Consider the following 6,586-nt stretch of genomic DNA (forward strand, 5'->3'; position numbering starts at 1 on the left):
CTGGGACAATGAATTCACGGTGTTCTTATTTCAATTTCCAGGAGTGTAGATTTAGGCCCATCTAAATTTTAGGGACAATTCCTTCACTAATTGAATTTATTAAGGTCGCAACGGATAACGCTACGGTATTCTATGGGCAGTCAGAGAAAGCTACGTACCGTTAGTTAAACTTGAGCCAATCACTTTGGATCTTAGGAGGGTAATCATCAATACTACAAATGTAACACTATTTTCAGATGTATTTAAAATAAATTAACAATCACGGAAATAGCTTCAAATGATAAAATATCTATTTTTGACTAATATTTCGCATTTTTGCAGTAATATTTTTGTATTTAATAGATGGACAAAACATTGCCGGTACATTCATATACGATCCTATGGCTTTCTGATACTAGAATAACAAGTCACGTTGGCCTTAATCTGTAGAGTCCTGTGGGGTGGGAAAAACTGAGGAGACATTCACATGCACTAATTCACACGGCAAACGAAATGTCGACAGCATTTATTAGTGGGAAGAATTGTATGCACCTCGTGGCTGGCATCGAGTAGTATTTTGGTGGCTGCATATCTTTGCGTGAAGCGCTTGGAATCAAATCGATTCATCTTGCCGAATACACGCTCGGTACAGTTTTATTGATAATTTAAAATGTCCAGCACAAATAAAATGAAATGGCAGACAGTAACTTAAGGCTTGATCTGCGCTTTGAATCTATAGGTCGCGTGGTCGCGCCTATCGGAAATCACACTATTATTACACTGATTAGCTGAACCAAAAATTGCAGAACCTAAATGGTAATTCGAAAAATGGCTAGAAGAAGAAATTGTTGAGATTGACAAATTATTATTAACAGATTCAAATACCTAAGGTCCCTTATTGGACACAGACGGCGTTCTGAGGGAACGACTAGTTTCTTACCTGTCCTCAGAATAACTCAACCTGTAACCGTCGCGCGGGGCTGTCTCCGAAACGCCCGAGGTGGTGGGGGAGGCCCATGACCAACCTCGGCTAGGAGAAAGTTTTGCTTCACACATTTTTGGCCAAAAAAAAGGTTCAAATGGCTCTGAGCACTATGGGACTTAACTTCTGACGTCATCAGTCCCCTAGAACTGAGAACTACTTAAACCTAACTAACCTAAGGACATCACACACATCCATGCCCGAGGCAGGATTCGAACCTGCGACCGTAGCGGTCGCGCGGTTCCAGACTGTAGCACCTAGAACCGCTCGGCCACCCCGGCCGGCTTTTTGGCCAAGCCCTCCTGCTCCTGCTCTCTGCCTTCCACCGACACTCTTTAGGTTGGTAGAAGATTCAGAAACCCACCACTTCTCTGATTCGTCTGCTACTGCATTCAAATCATTCACACTTGACCACACACTTTCAGAAAGGGTGAAAAATGGAAATCATGACACATGACGTGCACATAAGAATGAAAAAAGAAATGTTTAGACCCATATTGCTTCTACAGGCCTGCGGGTGTTGGGGCTGAGAGTAATTAGTTGCATCACTCTTTTTTTTTTTTTTGCCAAGTAACGACACCTATTGTGATGTTATAAGTATTAAAATATTAGACAGCCAAAGTTGGACTTTTAAAATCGTTTTAGTATTCATAAACCATCTGTGACTTGAATGATCCAGTTTTTAGTATTTTGGGGGGTTTCATGCCTCAGTCTATAAAAACTGAACCTGTATAGGATAGCTCTGCTGTCCAACTCTCTGTCTGTGTGTCCGTTCGTCTTTTAAGACCCCTTTTTCTCAGGAACAGTTTGGCCTGTCAAGCTCAAATTTATGTTACATAGTAAAGTCTGTGGGCTCTTGGCGGTGGAAAAAATTTAAGCTTCTAAGTCAATGCAATCAAAAGATTCGGTCATTTATATCACATATTTTGATGCAAACTCAGTCGTCAAAATCTAAAGGGTACTTCCCGTTAACCTAGAATCATGAAATTTGGCAAGAGTCGAGGTGCCACAGTACAAGTAAAGTAAAAACTCTGAAACTTGTTACATTGTAATTATATCACATAAATACTATATTTTGCTATTTGAACGTACGTTACATTCATCATCAGTCATAAGCATAATAAACGAACATTACTGCAGGAAAAAAATCAAATGTAAGTTTCATTCACATTTGACGAAGTTTGATATTGTCTCTCTATATATACAAACGCCAGTCTCCAGCTCGTTTCTGTTGTCGGGGCTAGTCTGAGGAACCACTGCAGAGATTTTGATACAGTCTTGGAATTCCCGGAACCAATATCTTGTCAGTACCAATATCGATAACAGGCAAATTCGTTGAGGTTATCGATTCCCAGGATGGGTGAACTATGCCAATGAAGTTTATATGGAAGCCTCAGTCCGCAAGTCCTACTCGAACTTGGTCAATTTTTTAACCATAACGATATTTTCTTCCACTTAATTGTGGTACATGTTGCGATAATTTTCTCTGTGCATTCATTCGGGTTTCGGGGCTCTAAATTCTGCTGCTCCTTACATTAGATGCGTGCCGGAATCTTCGACAGTCTGTCATGAACTGTAAAAAGTGGCGAACACCGCAGTTGTTATAGCGCTCATATTTTGAAGTATATAAAGTTCCAGATTTCTTAAATAACCATCCCAGAATAAATCATCATGGCCTGACCACCTACGCAGAGTACCCCAGCAAGTTGAAGCAAGCATTCGTAGGCCGACCGTAACTTATCAATAAGAATTCCGACACGATTCACGACGCCTTACTTAGAACTGGCAAACGACAGGCAGTTGAGTGCGTCAAGACAGAAAATGAAACATCTTACATAAAGGAAAGCAGGAAGACTGACTTTCTGAACGCAGATGGAAACAACAGAAGAAACAGCATTCCCTCCTTCTGGACGCCCGCACAGGGATAGACGACAGACGTGGGTTCAGAATTGTAGCGCAAACAAAGACACCACACGGCAGTCAGATTTTTCAAATTTTCTGTTTTTATCGTGCGTGAAGTTCAGAACTCAAATTTTAATCCCCCGAAGTAGTGCAATACAGCTCACGAAAATTCTCGAGAAAATCGACTTTGGAAATCTCCGACAGTCTTTGTTATGTTAAAGCAAAATGAGTTGTCATTAACAGGTCACATATCTCAAAATACTCGTTTATGATTGTTATGTACTTTTTTGTACACCAAAGGTTTTGGACGCCTTGTATAGTTATTCCGCTTTCACAGCCCACACGCAATCCCGTTTTCTAGCAATAGCAAGCCGCCAAGGCGCCTACTCACCTTAATCGCTTTGTTGGGTACCCTGTTACGGTCTAGAGTTGGGAAGAGACTACTCAGCTCTGGCAGGAACCTGTCGGCTTTCTGCAGATACAATTTCCTGCGCCAAATAGCATTTCTGCCGATAAGGGTTACCTCATAACATGGACACCACCTAACCGACGCCTGTGGAGATTAGTTTTCTGATACATTATCCCTCTCATTATCGACGTTAAGTACAGCTCACTCCACCGAGTAGTACGGGCTCTGGGCCTTGTTTTCGGTGGCAGGGGCACGAAGTAACAAGTCCGACAGAGGGTTCTGCAGCCATGCGCATGCGCAGCCCAAATGCCGCGGGGGTGGGGGGGTTGGCAGCGACGCGGGCAGGGCAGCGCCGCCTCGTCCAATTTTGTGCGAGGGCTCTGGGCCCTGAGCTCCGGCTGGTGGGCGCAGCTGCGGGTAATTGCCGCCGCACGCCGCGACAACGGCGCAGCCGCCGCCGGCAGGCCATGATGAATCGCTTTTTAATTACTTTGTTAATCAGGCTGAACGTCCCTTATTGTTATAATTAAAATATCGTACGGAAACAATTAACTGAACCGCAAATGTTGCCGCCCCGTAATTGTTTGCGGCGTAGGAGCGCTGCTTACCACGCTGTAAACAAAAGAACGTTACATTTCCAGTCGCCAGCAGTTTCCTTCGTCTTCAGTTCGCTGATGTCATCTGTGACAAGTTGTCACTATAGCAATGTACTTCAAACTGAACAATGGAAAGGCTACAATGGGTGTGATAAGCTGGTAAGCGTACGACAATGTGAGGAATACACTAACGACGAATATAGTAATAAAGGTATTTATTGGTAGGTCTCTCTTTTTCCTTCCTTAATATTGGCATTTGGTTTCTGTACACACACACACACACACACACACACACACACACACACACAAAGACACACACACCACTCCTTCTTCAGGCCACAAGGGGCCCACTGGGACCATCCGACCGCCGTGTCATCCACAGTTGAGGATGCACATAGAACGGGCGTGTGGTTAGCACACCGCTCTCCCCGAAGTTACGATGGTTTTCTGTGACCGGAGCCGCTACTATTAGGTCGAGTAGCTCCTCAATTGGCATCACGAGACTGAGTGCACCCCGAAAAATGGCAACAGCGCATGGCGGCCAGGATGGTCACCCATCCAAGTGACGACCACGCCCGACAGCGCTTAACTTCGGTGGTCTGACGGGAACCGGTGGATCCACTGCGGCAAGGCCGTTGCCTTCTGTACTATAAAGCCATCGATAATTTATTCATTTCAACAGTAGTCTAGATGAAAAGGCGTTCACTAATTGCTGTAACTTTATTTCCTTCTGGATTCACTATTCCATTTAATACACACATTTCATCATTAGTACATTGCTGTCTTACATTACAATATACTAACGAAGAGTTGCACAGAATATACTGTTGACAGATAATGTATTATTACTGTCTTCAGAAATTAGTTACAATAAGGAGATTTTCACTCTGCAGTGGAGTGTGCACTGGTATGAAACTTCCTGGCAGATTAAAACTGTGTGCCTCGCCGAGACTCGAACTCGGGACCTTTGCCTTTCGTGGGCAAGTGCTCTACCAACCGAGCTACCCAAACATGATTCACGACCCGTCCTCACAGCTTTACTTCTGCCAGTACCTCGTCTCCTACCTTCCAAACTTTACAGAAGCTCTCCCACGAAGGTAGGATACGAGGTACTGGCAGAAGTGAAGCTGTGAGGACGGGTCGTCAGTCGTCCTTGGGTAGCTCAGTTTGTAAATCACTTGCCTGCCCGTGAAAAGCAAAGGTCCCGAGTTCGAGTCTCCGCTTGGCACGCAGTTTTAATCTGCCAGGAAGTTTCACATCAGCGCACACTCCGCTGCAGAGTGAAAATCTCTTTCTGGAAACACCCCCCAGGCTGTGGCCAAGCCATGTCTCCGCAATATACTTTCTTTCGGGAGTGCGAGTTCTGCTAGGTTCGCAGGAGAGCTTCTGTAAAGTTTGGAAGGTAGGAGACGAGGTAATGGCAGAAGTAAAGCTGTGAGGACGGGTCGTCAGTCGTGCTTGGGTAGCTCAGTTGGTAGAGCACTTGCCCGCAAATGGCAAAGGTCCCGAGTTCGAGTCTTGGCCCGGCACACAGTTTTAATCTGCCAGGAAGTTTCATTAGTTACAATGCATGTCAAGAAAATCGTATGCTTTATTTGACCACACAGGAATCTTCGCGTTAACATCGCTTACATAGTTTGTCACGATATATGAAGAGAAAGTAACGTGTATGTTGTCAACAATATTAAAAAGGGCCAAAAATAATTCTATGACATCATAAGAAAAGTACATTTTTGTCAGTCAGGTCTTCATCTGCATTTCCTATTGCCGTCATTTAATAAGAGAATAGAGATCCTATTACCTGTTCGTGTATCTGTGGCGATTAGTAAACTTGATGCACCACATAATTTATCGCAAATAAAACTAATGAAGATCTAATTGTCAAATAAATGTGATGTCGTTGTAGAATTACTCGTATCTTTGATCCTTGTTCCAAACTGTCGACAACCTAAACAATTTCACTTCATCCTCTGACATACCACCTAAATGCCGTTGTGTTACTATTGTCTTCAGTCCGAAGATTAGTTTGGTGCAGCTCTCCACGCTCCTCTATCCTGTGCAAGCCTCTTCATGTCCAAATAACTATGGCACCTGACATCCTTCTGAATCTGACAGCTGTATTCATTTCTTGGTCTCTGTTATACCAGAGCCAAGGTAGCCCCTGAGGGCTGGAAATCATACAACACCAAAGAGGACGAAGTTGTCTACGCCAAAAGGCGTACACAAAAGCACCATGCTAAACACCGGCTATTTACTCACAAGGTAATGGAAAAAGACATTCCGAGCACTACTTGCAATCGGTTCGCCGGGAAGTTACCTTCCTCGTGGTCAACAAAGCGGCCACAGCAGATCTCTTTAGGTTGGATGCCTTCCAGACTTTTGGCTTCACCATCGATGACAGTGTTCATCTGGTGTCTTCGCGGGTTCTGTTCCTGGCAGTCGATAGCTTGTGCTCGGATTTGCGTGACCTCTTCTCGCCAGGTATCGGCTGTGCTCAAGATTTTCATGTGTCGCTCCAGCTGAAACCGTATGCCCGCCCAAAGTACCTCTGGGCCTGGCAGGTTCCCCACGCCCTCCAGCAGCCTCTTCAACAAGAAATGGACTGTCTCACCACAGAGGGAGTTGTTACTCCGGTACGTTACAGTCCGTGGGAGACACCCTTGGTCGTCCTTAAGAGACCACATGGGTGTCTTCGAGTTTGTGGCGACTCAAGGCTAT

The 6,586-nt window shown here is 44.5% G+C and overlaps 1 pseudogene; it reads right to left on the bottom strand.

Moving 5' to 3' along the window:
• Positions 1 to 4,390: 4,390 nt before the first annotated feature.
• Positions 4,391 to 4,508, bottom strand: LOC126290140 (5S ribosomal RNA; annotated as a pseudogene).
• Between the last annotated feature and the right edge of the window lie 2,078 nt (positions 4,509 to 6,586).

Source organism: Schistocerca gregaria, chromosome 1 (genome assembly GCF_023897955.1).
Source record: "Schistocerca gregaria isolate iqSchGreg1 chromosome 1, iqSchGreg1.2, whole genome shotgun sequence".
In the NCBI taxonomy this organism is placed as follows: domain Eukaryota; kingdom Metazoa; phylum Arthropoda; class Insecta; order Orthoptera; family Acrididae; genus Schistocerca; species Schistocerca gregaria.